Source organism: Bufo bufo, chromosome 6 (assembly GCF_905171765.1).
Source record: "Bufo bufo chromosome 6, aBufBuf1.1, whole genome shotgun sequence".
Classification (NCBI taxonomy): Eukaryota; Metazoa; Chordata; class Amphibia; order Anura; family Bufonidae; genus Bufo; species Bufo bufo.
The window spans coordinates 25,424,830-25,443,353 of NC_053394.1; positions in this window are offsets into that span (position 1 = coordinate 25,424,830).

The following is an 18,524-nucleotide window of genomic DNA, read 5'->3' on the forward strand; positions in this document are numbered from 1 at the left end:
ATTTCCGGGAAGCGGAATGGATCGGGATGTGAAGATACGCATCCTTGAGGTCCAGAGTAGCCATGACGTCCCCAGGGTTGAGGATATGGCTGACTGACCTTATGGTTTCCATCCGAAACCTGGTTTTCCTTATAAATCGATTGAGGAATCTCAAGTCGATGATCATCCGGAGATCTCCCGTCTTCTTGGGAACCAGGAACACTGGAGAATAAATCCCTAGGCCTCTCTCCCCTGCCGGTACCTCCTCCAGGGCTCCCTTGGAGATATAGTCCTGAATATAAGACTCTAGGATCTTTTGTTTGGCAGACCCGAAGTTTCGCGTGGCGATGAATCTCTCTGGGGGGAGGGAGATAAGATCTACCCGGTACCCGGCAGAAATTATATCCTGAACCCAGGGGTCTATGATCAACTGGGCCCAAAAGTTTTTGAAGTGGGAGAGACGGCCCCCCACGGAAATCTGGGGGAGGGGTACAGGAAAGTCTAGAGGAGATACTGCAGGGGCAGCAGGGCTTATCCAAGAGCCTTGAGGAGGCCCATAGTCAGGAGGGTTTTGCCTCCCTGGTGGGTTTGCGGGAGCGTCTTGAGAATCTACGAGATGGCCCCTCCCAATCTCTGCGCCTAGCCTGCTTCCCTGAACGGCCTCCGCCCTTCTTATCCTGTCTAGGGCGTCCCCAAAAGGGCTGCTGGGGGAGACTCTTCCCTTTCTTGTCGGAGAGTCCCTCCATGATCTTGTCCAATTCGGACCCGAACAGCCTATCCGGTTCGAAGGGGAGCCCACATAGATTAAACTTGGACGCGTTGTCCGCGATCCATGGTTTCAGCCATAGTGGTCTGCGGGCAGCTGAAACTAGAGCCATAGTTTTGGCGGCCAGTTTCAGCTGCATCTGGGTGGAATCACACAGGAAATCCATAGCCAGATTGACTGACTTAAAAGCTGTCAAGATGTTGTCTCTATAAACGCTCTGATCCACGTCTGTCTGGATCTGATTAAGTTTAGAGCGTAAGAAGGAGGCTACTTCCGTGGCCGCAATGGATGTCGATGCGGAGGCAGCAGCCGCCGCGTAACCCCTTCTAAGGGTGCACTCTGCCCTCCGGTCTAGAGGGTCCTGCAGACTAGACCCATCGTCTGCAGGGACCAGAGTGCGCCTGGACAACTTGGCTATAGCCATGTCCACCTTGGGAATGGAACCCCACTATTCCACCAAGGGTTTAGCCATCGGGTACATGAGCTTAAACTTCCTGGTAAGGACTGGGCCTTTTTCAGGCTTTCTCCACTCTGTACGCATCACAGAGAGAAGGGTCTCATCCGCTCTAAAGACACGTTGTGTCCGTCCGGCGGGATCGGAGGACTCCCCCATGTCAACATCCTGGTCCCCCGACCTGATGGACTTCAGCAACTTCTGCGTTTTCTCTGGAGGAAAAAAGCAAGAAGTTAATTCTTCTTCCTCAGAAGAAGACCCCACCGAACAGGGAGTAGGTCTCTCGACCGGTGCAGCCACTTCCATGGGAGTCTGAGAGGATCCTGGTAGCCTCTCATTAAGCAGGCGCAACACTCCCTTAATGGAATCATCCACGTAGGTCTTTGTCCACTGGAACATCTCTTGCATCGTGGGTTCCGTGAATGCCTGTGTGCGACAACTCTCACACCTTGAGTAAGGGCAGTTGTCGTCCAAAGGTGTGTTACAATCGTAACAGGCCAAATGCTTCCTTTTGGCCCCGGACTTCCGCTGATCAGAATCCTTAGGGGAAGCCATAACTGTAAAGAAAAAGAACAAACAGGTCATAACACCTACAAACACCAGGTGGAGGAGAAAACGAGACCATATGGGCGCCCACCAGCACTGAAGAAATAGAGCTTTTGAAGAAAAAAACCCAAGCCAAGCAATATATTACTAGAATATATCAAAGCACAGGGAACTCTGGAGCTAGCTTGTGAAAGCGGTGCAACCAGAGCACTGAATGACAGGCTCTGGGCGCTTAAAAAGAGGAATCCCCGCCCCCTGGGCGGGGCCATGATCGGAACCAGCCCAGAGAAGTAATAGAGCCTATACTAGGCTCAGCTTGACCCTATATGTCTCCCCAGGCTATCCTGAACGTTATAAGGAGAAGAAGAATCGAGCGGTGAGATTTAGAAACCCCACCGCATCGGATACGAAAAACCGGAAGTCACGTAGCGCACCTGGTGCGCGTCACTTCCGGAAGATGGCGGCGCCCACGGAATCTAGGCGGAAGAAGAGGGGAGGGGATCAACACCCCCCCCCCCCCCCCGACGGTACCCTGTACACAAAATAGCCACGATAACGCCTAAAATAAAGGCACCAAAGGGGCGATTTCCTAGATTTAAGGAAAAAAAGAGCCCCTCAGCACTCTTCAGCTCCCTGAGGGGGAGCGACACGCCAGTCCACCTGTCCAAAGGACAGAAAAAAACACGGTGGGCTGGGGGGTGATCTCCTCCCTTTCAGGGAGCTGAAGATCGTTTATTGGTTCTTGGGCTCATTAAAAATTCCGCCGGTCCTACCAGTCCACAGGGGCAGTTAACCCCATCTGTGCTGCTGGTAGGACGTAAGGGAATTAGGTATTTCCACGTCTGCAAGAACCTGCTCTCTAAAAATATCGCATGACTTAACCCCTCAGATGAACACCGTAAATAAAATAAAATAAAAACAGTGCCAAAAAAGCTAATTTTTGTCACACATCACAAAAATTGCAACACCAAGCGATCAAAAAGGCATATGCCCTCCAAAATAGTACCAATCAAACTGTCACCTCATCGTGCAAAAAAAAAAGACCCTACCTAAGACAACTGGTAAAAAATTTTAAAAGCTATGGCTCTCACACTATGGAGACACTAAAACATCATTTTTTGGGTTTCAAAAATGCTATTATTGTGTTAAAGTGAAATAAATAAAAAAAAGTATACATATTAGGTATAGCCGCGTCCGTAACAACCAGCTCTATAAAAAATATCACATGACCTAACCCCTCAGGTGAACACTGGAAAAATAAATAAATAAAAACTGTGCAAAAATCATATGTACCCAAACATGGTACCAATAAAATCGTCAACTCTTCCTGCAAAAAACGAGCCCTTGCACAAGACGATCGCCAGAAAAATAAAAAAAATATGGCTTTCAGAAAATGGAGACACAAAAACATAATTTTTTTCCCCTAAAACTTTATTATGTAAAACTGAAACAAACAAAGAAAGTAGACATATTTGATATCATTGCGTCCGTAACAACCTGCTCTATAAAAATAGCACATTATCTACCCTGTCAGATAAATAAAAAATAAAAACGGTGGCAAAACAGTCATTTTTTGGTTACCTTGCCTCACAAAAAAACATAGAAAAATTCTTTCCTTTCGTTCTGCGCCCTGCCGTGTGCCCTTACATCAGTTTACGACCACATGTGGGGTGTTTCTGTAAACCTCAGAATCAGGGTAATAAATATTGAGTTTTGTTTGGTTGTTAACCCTCGATCTGTTAAAGAAAAAAATGGATTAAAATGGAAAATCTGCCCAAAAAGTTAAATTTTTAAATTTCTTTATTTCTTGTGGAACACCTAAAGGGTTAACAAAGTTTGTAAATTCCGTTTTGAGTAGCTTAAGGGGTGTAGTTTCTACAATGGGGTCATTTATGGGGGGTTTCCATTATGTAAGCCCCACAAAGTGACTTCAGACCTGAATTGGTCTTTAAAAAGTGGGTTTTGGAAGTTTTCTTAAAAATTTTAAGAATTGCTTCTAAGCCTTCTAACCTCTTAAAAAAAAAAATATAACATTTACAAAATGATGCCAACATAAAGTAGACATATGGGGAATGTTAAGTAATGAATATTTTATGAGGTATCACTTTGTTTTTTTTAAAGCAGAGAAATAGAAATTTTGAAAAGTGAGAATTTTTCAAGATTTTTGGTAAATTTGGGATTTTTTCATAAGAAAAGGTGAAATATATTGACTCAAATGTATGATTATCATGAAGTACAATGTGTCACGAGAAAACAATCTGAGAATGGCTTGGATAAATAAAAGTGTTCTAAAGATATTACCACATAAAGTGACACATGTCGGATTTGCAATAAATGGCCTGGGCAGGAAGGTGAAAATTGGCCCAGGGTAGAAAGGGTTAACCTATTTAGTGTTGAATCTATTTTTATTGAATAGAAAAAGAACACAACAATCATACATAGCAACCAAGACATTGTATGAAAAATATATCTCCAATTCCATTTCCAAGACCATACGAAACATAAAATAAAGTGCACAAATGGATTCAGAGACCACCAAATTTCTCTGGGACGCAACCATGAGGACCAGAGAAGACAAATGCCATCAGATAAATGCTAAAGGAGAGATTCAGCAATATTAGGTACATACAGTGCGATATGAAGAACATTGACTGCTAAAAAGGAAGGCAAAAGGAACTTAGGACACATTCCTGAGATACTCAGTGATGGCGGTTTGAACAAAGGGCTACTAATATGTAACTCTTAAGTGAAACAGATTAAATCGTTAACCTAGAAGAGACAGGGGGACAGACAAGAACAAAACACGACGAAACAAAAGACAGGGGAGGGAGGGGGGGGTGGAGAGTGGGGGGGAAAAAGGGGAAAGGACAAGACATCATATCCCGTATCCCAGGTACAGTCACCTGAGACCAACCAGGTTTGAAAACGAGAAGAGCTCCTAAATTGATTCCAGGGTTCCCAGGTTAGTGCAAATGTTTGGACTTGATTAAAGGCCTCAGCTTCCATTTCTTCCATCCTGAATAAGGCATCCAGGGCACGTATCCACGTAATTCTCTGCAAACTGTCTGAAGATCTCCACTGACGTGGTATGATCTGTCTCATAGAAAGGACAAATGTTTTAAGTACTCCCTTTTTGACATGTTTGATCCTACCCGGGAATATAGAAAGCAGGGCAATCAAAGGGGAAGGAGATATAGTAGACCGGTAAAGTGCATTATACAGAGCAAAAACATCTTGCCACAAGGGGGCGACTCCAGGGCAGTCCCACCAGATGTGTAGCATGGAACCAACCTCTGAATGGCAACGCCAACAGGTGGACCGATGGATAAAAATGATGCAACTTAACCGGCGTCCTATACCAACGAGTAAACCTTTTCTATTTATTGTTCTTTCGCCCACTATGCTATGCGGTTTATAGCTTCAGTTGGAGTTGTGGATAGCTGGTGTGTGGATCTCGACTGAGTTCCTGGTGCTGCCATAGCCTCTTGAAGTTAAGTGTTTTCTTTCCCTTTTGTATTTTGTTTGGGTTATTTTGTATGTTGCATTTCCCTGTCATTTGTATTAAGGCCTGAGGGAGACTCCTGTTCGTCCTTACTTTTGGAGGAACAGGTTATCTCAGTCCTGACATTAGTACTAGGGTCCTATAGGGTGAGTTAGGACAGTAGGTATTCCTGTGTATGAACTCACCTACCTCTGGGGTCTGTTCATACTGGTAGTTAGTCAGGACTTTGATAAAAAAAAAAAATTAACTTTATTTATTGGATTTTCAAAGAGAATTGACAAAGTAAATAAAGCATTACATATGACATCGAATGTTATCATTGGCCAGCAAGATGAGTGTCCGTGGTTACATGAATGCTTTGGTAATAACAGGCATTTTAATCAATAATAATGCCCCAATAATCTTTTTGAGTCCCAAACAATCCCCCCTTCCCTCCCTCTCTCCCTCGTCATGTTTATTTTCTGTTCCCACTGGTATCACTCTTGGCTTTATTGTTCTGAATGTGGGTTCTTTCAGTTTGACGATGTAGTCTTTGACAAACTCCTTTTTAAAGTTTCAACCTTCCCAATGAATCTGAAAGCACCCCCTTATGATACCATGATGTGTCTTTGAATGGTTTTACAATTGATCGCATTTCTTCCTCAGACATGAAAGCTTCAATAAATTATTGCCATTTGTTGAAACATTGTGCGGTTAGTTTCGTTTTATTCTGTTCAGTTTCTATTGCTTCTAGTTTTAATCCGCGTTTCACTTGCTGAATTACTTCAGCGATGGTTGGGCATTGTGTTTCTAACCATTTACTCAATAGACATCTTTTAGATGCCAGAATTAACATATGTGTTGCCTTCGTTAATACTGTGTCTCCCTTTCCTGCTTGCATTATGAACAGACCAGGGTCATGAGCCAATCTTATTTTAAATGTATTATTTATGTGTTGTCTTATGGTTTCCCAGAACGTCTTGACCAACGGACATGACCATAGGCCATGATATAGGTCTGTGTTTTATGTCTTGCATTCAGGACAGGAGGTCATTTTGTCAGTCTGTTTATTCCTTGTGTAAAAACCATACATTGCCCTATGCATTATGCGATATTGTTGTGTTTCTCTCCATATCTCGCTGACTGTGGATTTGCACACTGATTCCCATCCCCTTAACACATCCGCCGGTACATTTAATTCCGGGATGACTTTTTTCCACTGTTTGAAAATACTTCCAGCTTGTTTTCTGGAAGTGTGGCACCTTATATCTTTATAAATGTAGGATATTTTTATTTTATCCCCTATATTTCCTTTTAAGGATTTAAAGACTGTGTGCTGGGACTCTCGTGTGTAGTCTATCAGTTTTTTTCCTTAGCTTTTCTACTATTCCGTAGTAATTTAGGAAAGAAGATTTTTCTATCCCTGTTTTGTCCTTGAATTCCTCAAATGTGTAGTATCTATTTTCCTCTTTATTCCAGAAATCTGTTATTGTTTTTGGTCCTTTCCAAATGTTAGTGTTTTTCGTATCTGGTTGGATAAGTGTTAGTGGATTTAGGTATTTCGAGCATTGCCAGGAGAGTCCTAGTCTTTTCCTTACTGCTTTCCATGTCGCATATGTGTCCTTGAATAGAAGACTATGTCCAGCTTATTTGATTAGCAATTCTGAGAATTTAGTGTGTAGTAATGTAGATAGGTTCCAGGGCCTAAACATTTCCCTCTCTAACTCAAAGTTAGAGTGTTTGCTACGTCCCCCTATCCAGTCAAAACAGTGGCGTAGCAAGCTAGCCAATTTGATTAGGGTTTTACTAGGAGGTGTCCATCTCCTTTCCCTAGTTTCCAGGCCTTATTCCCTCACCCTATTATAAACCGCCGAAACAGTAATTTTTTTGCTTGTTTCAGTACAGCCATGGATCCTATTGCTGCACTGTCCGGACAGCTGCAGGGGCTGTCTTTGGAGGTAGCGGACCTCCGCACGACCGTCTCGCAGATCCTGAGACCACAGGCTGCTGGTCCTAGTGGTGGTGGTTACCAGGCCTGTCTCGAACCTACAGTTGCCCTCCCGGACAGATTCTCTGGGGAAAGTGATAATTTCATTTTGTTTAGGGAGGCGTGCAAACTGTATTTTAGGCTACGTCCACACTCATCCGGGGATGAGATTCAGAGAGTTGGTGTGGTTATTTCGTTGTTTAAAGGGGACGCTCAGTCATGGGCTTTTTCTCTGCCGACCGGATCGCAGTCTCTCCGGTCGGTGGATGAATTTTTCAAAGCTCTGGGTCTTATCTATTATGACCCGGATCGGACCTCCAAGCTACGTGAATCGTCAGGGAGAGCCTTCTGCTGAGGTCTATTGCTCTGAGTTTAGGAGGTGGGCTACAGATACTGAGTGGAACAATCCGACTCTCCGTAGTCAGTTTTTTCAGGGATTATTAGAGAGGCTGAAGGACGCCTTTGCCTTTCATGAGAATCCTGAGTCTTTGGAAGCCGCTATGTCACTTGCTGTATGCATTGATAGACGCCTGAGAGAGAGATCTAGGGGCCCCCACTCTCAGGACGTACTATCACATAACGTATCGTCTTCCTCTGACACTTTTGGTGAAGATACTCCTGGGTTTATGTTTGGGGACGAACCCATGCAGTTAGGGGGAGCTACTCCTGTATCCGCTTTTAAGCATATTAGTCGTAGAAAGGGAGTGTGTTTTTTCTGCGGACAAAAGTGACATTTTATCAATGTATGTCCATGCATTCAGCATCAAAAAGAAAAAAGGGGACGTCTAATTCCTATCTGACTTTTGGAGGGGTTGGAGGGGAAGTCAGAGAACGTGCATTTGTCTTTGACTGGTAGCACCTGATTTCTCCTGACTGTCAAGGTGGCGCTAGAGTCCAAGACTGTGGGCATTGAGGTGTTTATCGACAGTGGGGCAGGGGTGAACCTGAATTATGCTCAGTTCGTCCGTATGCACGGGCTGTTTCAAAGTGCATTAGAGAAAAACATTTCCAAATTTGCTATTGATTCTGCACCTCTAACTCAGAAGAGTTTAACTCAGATGGTGCATGACATCCGATTAAGGGCTTGTTCACATAAAAGTGCCGTATTTTGCGGTCGTGTGAATGAGCCCTACGAGTGGGTGACTTTCATCATGAATTCATCTCGTGTTTTGTGTTGGAGGGTCTCCCTGCTCCGTTGGTTCTGGGTTTACTGTCGTTAAGCAAGCACAATCCAACCATCGATTGGCAAGCTAGACACATTCTGGATTGGGGTGATTATTGCGTTGACAATTTTCTGAATACATCTTTTTCTGCTTTAACCACTAAAACATTACCCTCTTTTATATCTGATTTTGCCAATGTATTTTCTGACATCGGGAGTATGATTGCCCTATTAACCTTATTCCCGTAGCTAAGTTGCCCAAATCTAGGTTGTATAACCTTTCTGGACCTGAAAGAGTATATTACTGAGAGTTTGGATAAAGGACATGTGGCAAAACCAACCTCGCCACTGGGTTTTGGAGAGGCCTGTTTAAAAGCCTCTTGCCTCAGGATTATGGCCCATACTAACTTTTAAACCCCTGAACCTATTCAAGTGAATTTTGAATAGGTTTGTCCCCAAGTTATACTGTTTAAATTGATGTAAGTTATATGTATGGACAATGTAAACTCACAAAGTTGTAACAATTTATAATAAGTGTAACTTGTCAGCTTGGGAGGAATATGCTGGGTGTGTTTCTATTGTGCCATTGTCCCATTGTGTGTTTAAATGGTGATGTCTGTCCTGTTGTATCCACATGTGTATTGGCGATTTCCCTTTGTCCTGAGAGATAATTGGATTGCTCCTCGGTTGTCTCCGGGACAGAGAGGAGGAAACCATGATGCATTGTGGGGATATGTTGTATCTGTCCTGTGTCGCAGTCTCCCTTCTGGTCCTCTGGGGGCGTGAACGATTGGTTGCTGTACTTACATTGTATGTGTTGTAAATTACTGATTGGTTGTATTTCAAACCCCTGTGGGCAGTACTATGTTTGTGGTTTATGAATAAAAGAGGCTGTACTTGAAGTACAGTCAGACCACTGCTTGACCCTCAACACAGAGCCTTGTCTCGTTATTGGGGGGATCCCCTGTATCCTGTTAGAGACTGATTGCCAGGAGTGTAAGCTGATTCCTGTTCGTCTGCTAGCAGCTATTCGTGAGGTTCCAGTTTGGAGTGCTATTTTGTATCCAGTTCGGGGGTTTGGTGTTCTGCAGTAGCTGTGCCTGTCTCTCAGAAAGGGGCATATCGCCTAAACGGATTTTAACCCCTTGTCTGCTGAAACGGTCCGTTACATTGGTGGCAAGCAGCGGGATCGTTCCTACAGCCAGAAGGACAGCTACAGGAGACACAATTTCTGTGGATTCTACAATTTAAGGGCAACGCATGTCTCAGTACAGCGACCCTAAAAGCACCAGGATGGAACCAGCAGTGGAGTACAGATACTCTGTTGAGGAATTTGACCGTATGATGTGGTTGCGGCTGAACTTCTTCGGACCCAATCCAGCTGAGAAATACGTGACGTTCGTGAGGAGTGTTCAAGACCCTACTATACCGGACAGAAGGTGACGGTCAGCTGCCACGTTGGGTGGACCTCCATCGGAAGTTACAGTTGCGGGACAGAGAGAGCTCAGTCTCCTCTCCCCAGCGGCAGAGTGTCCAGCAGGGAATTAGAAGCCCAGTCTCCATTCTCCAGCGGCAGTGTGATTTGCAGGGAATTGGGAGCTCAGTCTCCATTCCCCAGCGGCAGGCTGAGTTACAGGGGGCAGAGGTAGTTGTTCCTGCCCCCCAGCAGCAGAGTGATATGCCGGGAAGGCAGTGTGAAATGCAGGGAGAGGAGAGCAGCGTCCTCCCTCCCCAGCGGCAGGCTGAGTTACAGGGGGCAGAGGTAGTTGTTCCTGCCCCCCAGCAGCAGGGTGATATGCCGGGAAGGCAGTGTGAAATGCAGGGAGAGGAGAGCAGCGTCCTCCCTCCCCAACGGCAGGCTGAGTTACAGGGGGCAGAGGTAGTTGTTCCTGCCCCCCAGAAGCAGCATGATTTTTTGGGAATTGGGAGCCCAGTCTCCATTCCCCAGCGGCCGAGTGATGTACAGGGAATTGGGAGCCCAGTCTCCATTCCCCAGCGGCAGGCGGAGTTACAGGGGGCAGAGACAGTTGGTCCTGTCCCCCAGCGGCAGAGTGTCCAGCAGGGAATAGAGAACCCAGTCTCCTTTCCCCAGCAGCAGGACACTGTATTGGGAGCGGAGATGGTCGGTCGCCCTCCCCAGCGGCTGGAAGTATGTATGGGAGAGGAGCTTGTTACCCCCTCTCCCCAGCGGCAGCTTAACGCACCAGGGCGAGACAGTAAGCCCCACAACAGTGCATATGGGACCGTGGTCTCTGCACCTACAGCACAGGGGGTAGGAACAGTCGGTCTCCCCCTCCAGCAGCAAAGCTGGGTATCCAAAGGGGAGACAGTCGGTCTCCTCCTCCAACAACCAGGCTCCAACCAGGCTTCTTCCGTGGTAGCGCTGGCACCAGGGCAGAGTACCGCTGATCCCTGCCCACAAAGCAACCTCCACTCCAAGCCAGGGAGCAACACAGAGACCGGGAGTACCAGCTTCCAACATAACCTTGGTGGACTCACTGGACAGAGACAGGCTACCAAATTCAACAGGTCCAGTATTGGGTTGTGGGTGGACTGCCAGACTAACTCAGGTACTGACCGCGAGGTCAGGTATCTGGTTAGTCTTCCCTGGGGGGGGGGGGAGAGGTGTGGCGAAACCAACCTCGCCACTGGGTTTTGGAGAGGCCTGTTTAAAAGCCTCTTGCCTCAGGATTATGGCCCATACTAACTTTTAAACCCCTGAACCTATTCAAGTGAATTTTAGATAGGTTTGTCCCCAAGTTATACTGTTTAAATTGATGTAAGTTATATGTATGGACAATGTAAACTCACAAAGTTGTAACAATTTATAATAAGTGTAACTTGTCAGCTTGGGAGGAATATGCTGGGTGTGTTTCTATTGTGCCATTGTCCCATTGTGTGTTTAAATGGTGATGTCTGTCCTGTTGTATACACATGTGTATTGGCGATTTCCCTTTGTCCTGAGAGATAATTGGATTGCTCCTTGGTTGTCTCCGGGACAGAGAGGAGGAAACCATGATGCATTGTGGGGATATGTTGTATCTGTCCTGTGTCGCAGTCTCCCTTCTGGTCCTCTGGGGGCGTGAACGATTGGTTGCTGTACTTACAGTGTATGTGTTGTAAATTACTGATTGGTTGTATTTCAAACCCCTGTGGGCAGTACTATGTTTGTGGTTTATGAATAAAAGAGGCTGTACTTGAAGTACAGTCAGACCACTGCTTGACCCTCAACACAGAGCCTTGTCTCGTTATTGGGGGGATCCCCTGTATGCTGTTAGAGACTGATTGCCAGGAGTGTAAGCTGATTCCTGTTCATCTGCTAGCAGCTATTCGTGAGGTTCCAGTTTGGAGTGCTATTTTGTATCCAGTTCGGGGGTTTGGTGTTCTGCAGTAGCTGTGCCTGTCTCTCAGAAAGGGGCATATCGCCTAAACGGATTTTAACCCCTTGTCTGCTGAAACGGTCTGTTACACTAACTTTAAAGGAGAAGACAGACCGGCTGCACAGCTTAAATCTGTCTTTGGAATTGTATTTTATGTTATGGGAGGGTACCCAGATAGCTAATTTTATGGTATTCGTGTATTCTGAGTGCCATTCACCTAATGATATGCACTAAGACTTGAGCTATCTGGGGCTATGTTAAATGTCTGTGTTTGCTGTGGGGGTGTGACATTGTGTGTTTGGGTGGTGATTTCTGTCCTGTTGTCTCCACATGTGTATTGGCGATTTCCCTTTGTTCTGAGAGATAATTGAATTTCTTCTCGGGTGTCTCCAGGGCAGAGAGGAGGAAACCATGATGCATTGTGGGGATGTGTTGTGTCTGTATATCCTGAGTGCTACGTATCTGTCCTGTGTCACAGTCTTCCTTCTGGTCCCCTAGGGGCGTGTCCACCAGATGGGGACCTGCATAAATACGGGCGGGTAGCCCTCAATAAAGTGTGACTGTTTTATCCTTCATCATGTTGAGGCTGGTGTTTGGGTAACTGATCAACACTGGGGGATTGCTATACGCTGGGAGATTTGCTATACTCCCCTGGCTATAACTACTAGCTCTTTTAAGAGCTGTTCCTGCTCTCTGGTTTTAGGAGAGGTTCACCCACTGGAGCCTGGAGCCTTGTCGTAGGTCCAGGGTGGGTAGGAGACGGTGAGACCTCAACCAAGCTTCGGCGGTTCGTGGGGTCTGCAGTGCGTACGGTGTCAAGTGGAGTGCTTGGAGTCCTCGGAAAGCACTAGGAGCATCTATCAACGGAGGTACCCGGTCGGGGTGCTAGGAGATCCGTTACAGGACACATAAGACCTTTCAAATCTTCAGGGGCAGCAGGGTTTTTCTTTGTTAAAAAAAAGGACGGAACTCTTAGGCCATGTCTGGATTACCGTGAGCTCAATCGGATTACTTACCCTCTTCCTTTGATTCCTGATTTGTTTAACCAGATTGTTGATGCCAAGGTATTCTCCAAGTTGGACTTAAGTTGGACTTATGTTCGGTGTGGTGTTTGCCTCCCACACCCGAACGTGAGACAAACTAAGGCCAATAAGATAATGGGTTGCATCAAAAGGGGCATAGATGCCAATGATGAGAACATAGTCCTGCCACTTTACACATCACTAATCAGACCACACATGGAGTACTGTGTACAGTTCTGGGCTTCTGTGAACAAGGCAGACATAGCAGAGCTGGAGAGGGTCCAGAGGAGGGCAACTAAAGTTATTATGGGAATGAGGGGACTACAGTACCCTGAAAGATTATCAGAATTAGGGTTATTCACTTTTGAAAAATGACAACTAAGGGGAGAAAAATGACAAACTAAGGCCAATAAGATAATGGGTTGCATCAAAAGGGGCATAGATGCCAATGATGAGAACATAGTCCTGCCACTTTACACATCACTAATCAGACCACACATGGAGTACTGTGTACAGTTCTGGGCTTCTGTGAACAAGGCAGACATAGCAGAGCTGGAGAGGGTCCAGAGGAGGGCAACTAAAGTAATTATGGGAATGAGGGGACTACAGTACCCTGAAAGATTATCAGAATTAGGGTTATTCACTTTAGAAAAATGACAACTAAGGGGAGATCTAATAACTATGTATAAATATATCAGGGGTCAGTACAGAGATCTCTCCCATCATCTATTTATCGCCTGGGCTGTGACTGTGACGAGGGGACATCCTCTGCGTCTGGAGGAAAGAAGGTTTGTACGCAAACATAGAAGAGGATTCTTTACTGTAAGAGCAGTGAGACTATGGAACTCTCTGCCTGAGGAGGTGGTGATGGTGAGTTCACTAAAAGAATTCAGGAGGGGCCTGGATGTATTTCTGGAGTGTAATAATATTACAGGCTATAGCTACTAGAGAGGGGTCGTTGATCCAGGGAGTTATTCTGATTGTCTGGTTGGAGTCAGAAAGGAAGTTTTTCCCGTAAAGTACGGAAAATTGGCTTGTACCCCACAGGGTTTTATTGCCTTAATCTGGATCAACTTGCAGGATAACAGGCTGACCTGGATGGAGGGATGTCTTATTTCAGACTTATAAACTATGCTACCCCCTGGTCTGGGGTGCTCAATCAGCACTGTTCAACGTTGCATGTCCCGATGGTTGGGAAAACAACGAGGACCTGGAATGAGAGTAAAAGAATGACGGAGAACCCCTGCATGGTGTCACTACCAGAGCTTTGAGACGTTCTCACAGCTCTGTTTCTCCACCCCTGTGATGATGTCACTACTAGAGTTTGGAGGAGTTCTCACTGCTCTGTTTCTCCGCCCCTGTGATGAAGTCTTTACTTTCTGTTTCCTTCCTCCCAGCTGTTCCTCCTGCGGTTGATTTCCCTGCCTTTAAATCACCCCTCCTCCTATTGTAGGGCGTGGATTATATTTCTCATTTCAGTTGTAGCTCTTGCTTCAGTATCTTCACTTCTTCACTTGTAGCTATCAGTTCACTGGACCTGTGTTCTGCTGCAGCAAGCACTCCGGATATTGCCAGCTGTCCTTGGATCCGTCTTCTCTGCGGCTGCAACACCTTCAGCTAAGTGTGCAGACATTGTTGTGTACCTGGTTATTTTCTGACTGGATCTGAGGTGGCCACGGTTCCCTCCATATACTGAGCAGGGCACCGGTGGCCGTGCCCCTTCCACTATTGTAGGGGTTACAGTGGTCATCAGTCTTAGGTACGTGGGCATGCCTCGTTCCGCCATTTGGATCCGGGCATGTGCTTTAGCAGCATAGGGAGAGCTTTGAGGGTCTGACAGGGGTCACCCTTTATCCTCCCTAGTTTGGGTCCGGTCAGTAGCTCTTTTTACTGTGTATACTCTTGTTGCTCACATACAGCCGTGACATTATAATCCACCAAAACCGTCTTTTTTTTACATGGATCCGCTTTCTGGCCTGGTTGACCGCATGCAGGGTCTTTCTTTGGAAGTAGCGGATCTCCGTAAATCTATGACTCAGCTTCAAGCATTGGGCTCTGCTCCGGCTCATGGAGTCTGTTGCGAGCCAAAGGTCTCACTTCCGGAAACGTTCTCCGGGGGCAGTGAGAATTTTGTTCGCTTCAGAGAGGCATGCAAACTCCATTTTTGCTTGTGTCCCCACTCCTCTGGTAAGGAGGAGCAGAGGGTGAGGATTGTCATCTCCCTGCTCAGGGGTAATGCTCAGACTTGGGCTTTTTCGCTGCCATCAGGGGATCCCTCCCTTCGATCCGTGGAAAGATTTTTCGTGGCCCTGGGGCAGATATATGATGACCCGGATCGTGTTGCTCTGGCCGAATCTAACTTACATGTTTTATGCCAGAACAAACTGTCTGCGGAGCTTTATTGTTCTGAATTTCGGAGATGGGCAGCTGATTCAGGTTGGAATGATGCTGCACTCCGGAGTCAGTTCTGTCATGGTCTCTCAGAGAGATTGAAAGATGCGTTTGCTTTCCATGAGAGACCAACGTCCTTAGAGTCTGCCATGTCATTGGCGGTACGCCTTGACAGGCGTCTAAGAGAAAGAAACAAGACCTCTCTGTCCAGCCATTGTCAGTCTAGGGGCAATGGTGCGGACTCATTCAGTGTGCAGGGGCCTCATCCTGTCTCGCTCCCCTCTGAGGAGGAGCCCATGCAGCTAGGTCGACTTGCCCCTGATAAAAGAGGATTTAGTCCTCAGAGTATGGTGTGTTTTTGTTGTGGGGGCATAGGTCATTTGGCAAATGTTTGTCCGTCTAGGAGATTCTTGAACTGTACTAAGAGCGATAATAAGAGAAAAACCTCAAAAGGTAAATCATCAAGTTCTGCTTCATCTGCTACTTTGGGCAAAGTTGATGTAGGAATTGATGCTTTTCCTCTGACCTGCAGTTCCCGTTTTCTCCTGTCTGCCAGGGTGGCGCTAGAGAGCAAGGTAATTTCTTGTGAGATCTTTGTCGATAGTGGAGCGGCCGTCAATCTTATTGACACTCAATTTGTAGCCATGCATGGTTTTCAGGTTTGCACATTAGAAAAGGATATACCTGTTTTTGCTATTGACTCTGCTCCACTCTCACAGAGATCTCTGAAGGGCATTGTTCACAATATCCGGCTAGCTGTAGGTGACACTCATGTGGAGGATATATCTTGTTTTGTCCTTAACGGATTGCCTTCTCCTCTAGTTTTGGGGTTACCCTGGCTCACTAGACATAACCCCACTATTGATTGGCAAGGAAGGCAAATAAATGAGTGGAGTGACTTTTGTAGAGAGAATTGTCTCACAGCGACTTTTGCAGAGGTGTCTACTAAAACTGTGCCATCATTTCTCTCTGATTTCTCGGACGTGTTTTCCGAGAGCGGTGTTCAGGAGCTACCTCCTCACCGGGAGTTTGACTGTCCCATTAACCTCATTCCCGGCGCCAAGCTGCCAAAAGCACGCCTCTACAATCTCTCACAACCGGAAAGAATCGCAATGCGAACTTATATCTCCGAGAGTCTCGATAAGGGGCATATTCGTCCCTCAAAGTCACCTGTGGCCGCGGGGTTTTTTTTGTTAAAAAAAAAGATGGCTCTCTGAGACCTTGCCTAGATTTTAGGGAGCTGAACCGTATCACGATTCGCGATCCCTATCCCCTTCCTCTGATCCCGGACCTCTTAAACCAAATTGTTGGGGCCAAGGTGTTTTCCAAATTGGATTTGAGAGGCGCGTACAACCTGGTCAGGGTCAGAGAGGGGGATGAATGGAAAACGGCCTTTAATGCCCCTAACGGGCATTTCGAGAATCTCGTTATGCCTTTCGGCCTGATGAATGCTCCGGCCGTCTTTCAGCATTTTGTTAACAGTATTTTCTACCATTTAATGGGGAAATTTGTATTGGTGTATCTTGATGATATTTTGATTTTTTCCCCTGATGTTCAGACCCATCAGGATCATCTTTTTCAGGTTCTGCAGATTCTGCGGGAAAATAAATTGTACGCCAAGCTGGAGAAATGTCTTTTTATGGTATCGGAGATTCAATTTCTGGGTTTTCTCCTCTCTGCTTCTGGTTTTCGCATGGATCCGGAGAAGGTCCGTGCTGTACTTGAGTGGGAGCTTCCTGAGAATCAGAAGGCATTGATGCGCTTTCTGGGTTTTGCGAACTATTACAGAAAGTTCATTTTGAATTATTCCTCTGTTGTCAAACCCTTACTGACATGACAAAAAAGGGGGCGGATTTTTCCTCTTGGTCAGAGGAGGCGCTTGCAGCCTTTTCTAAGATTAAAGAGAGTTTTGCGTCTGCTCCCGTCTTGGTGCATCCCGATGTTTCCTTACCTTTTATTGTTGAGGTGGATGCTTCCGAGGTGGGTGTGGGTGCAGTTTTGTCCCAGGGCCCTTCTCCTGCCAAATGGCGACCCTGTGCCTTTTTCTCTAAAAAACTCTCCCCGGCAGAGAGAAACTATGATGTGGGAGATAGGGAGTTGTTGGCCATCAAGTTGGCTTTCGAGGAATGGCGCCATTGGTTGGAGGGGGCCAGGCACCCTATCACCTTTTTTACCGACCATAAGAATCTGGCATACTTGGAGTCGGCCAGGCGTATGAATCCGAGACAGGCCAGATGGTCTCTGTTCTTCTCCAGATTCAATTTTGTCGTTACATTCCGACCTGGGATCAAAAATGTGAAGGCTGATGCTCTCTCTCGCTGTTTTCCGGGAGGAGGAAACTCCGAGGACCCGGGTCCCATTTTGGCGGAGGGGGTAGTTGTTTCTGCTCTATATTCCGATTTGGAGGCCGAGGTCCAGGCTGCCCAGACTGAGGCACCTGCCCGTTGTCCTTCTGGGAAGTTGTTCGTGCCTCCTGAGCTACGTCACAAACTCTTCAAGGAGCATCATGATACGGTTCTTGCTGGTCACCCCGGGAGTAGAGCCACGGTAGATCTCATTGCTCGGAGATTTTGGTGGCCGGCTCTTCGTAAGTCGGTGGAGGGTTTTGTGGCTGCTTGTGAGACGTGCGCTCGCGCTAAGGTCCCTCGTTCACGGCCTTCAGGTTCCCTTCTCCCGTTACCCATACCTTCCCGTCCTTAGACACACCTGTCCATGGACTTTATCACGGATCTTCCTCGTTCCTCGGGGAAGTCGGTGATCCTGGTGGTGGTGGACCGTTTTAGCAAGATGGCTCATTTCGTACCTTTCCCTGGTTTACCCAATGCTAAAACGTTGGCGCAAGCTTTTGTCGACCATATTGTTAAATTGCACGGCATTCCCTCTGATATTGTTTCCGATAGAGGCACGCAGTTTGTGTCCAGGTTCTGGAAGGCTTTCTGTTCTCGCCTGGGGGTTCGGCTGTCCTTCTCTTCTGCTTTTCACCCGCAGTCGAATGGTCAGACTGAGCGCCTCAATCAGAATCTGGAGACATATTTGCGCTGTTTTGTGGCAGAGAACCAGGAGGATTGGTGTTCATTTCTCCCTCTTGCTGAGTTTGCTCTGAACAACCGTCGTCAGGAATCTTCTAAGTCACCATTCTTTGGTGCATATGGGTTCCATCCGCAGTTTGGGACATTCTCGGGAGGGGCTCTTTCTGATTTACCTGAGGAGGAGAGATTTTCCTCGTCTTTGTCTACTATTTGGCAAAAGATTCAGAGTAATCTTAGAAAGATGAGTGAGAAGTATAAGCGTGTGGCTGATAAAAGACGTGTGCCTGGTCCGGACCTGAATGTGGGTGATCTGGTGTGGTTGTCTAC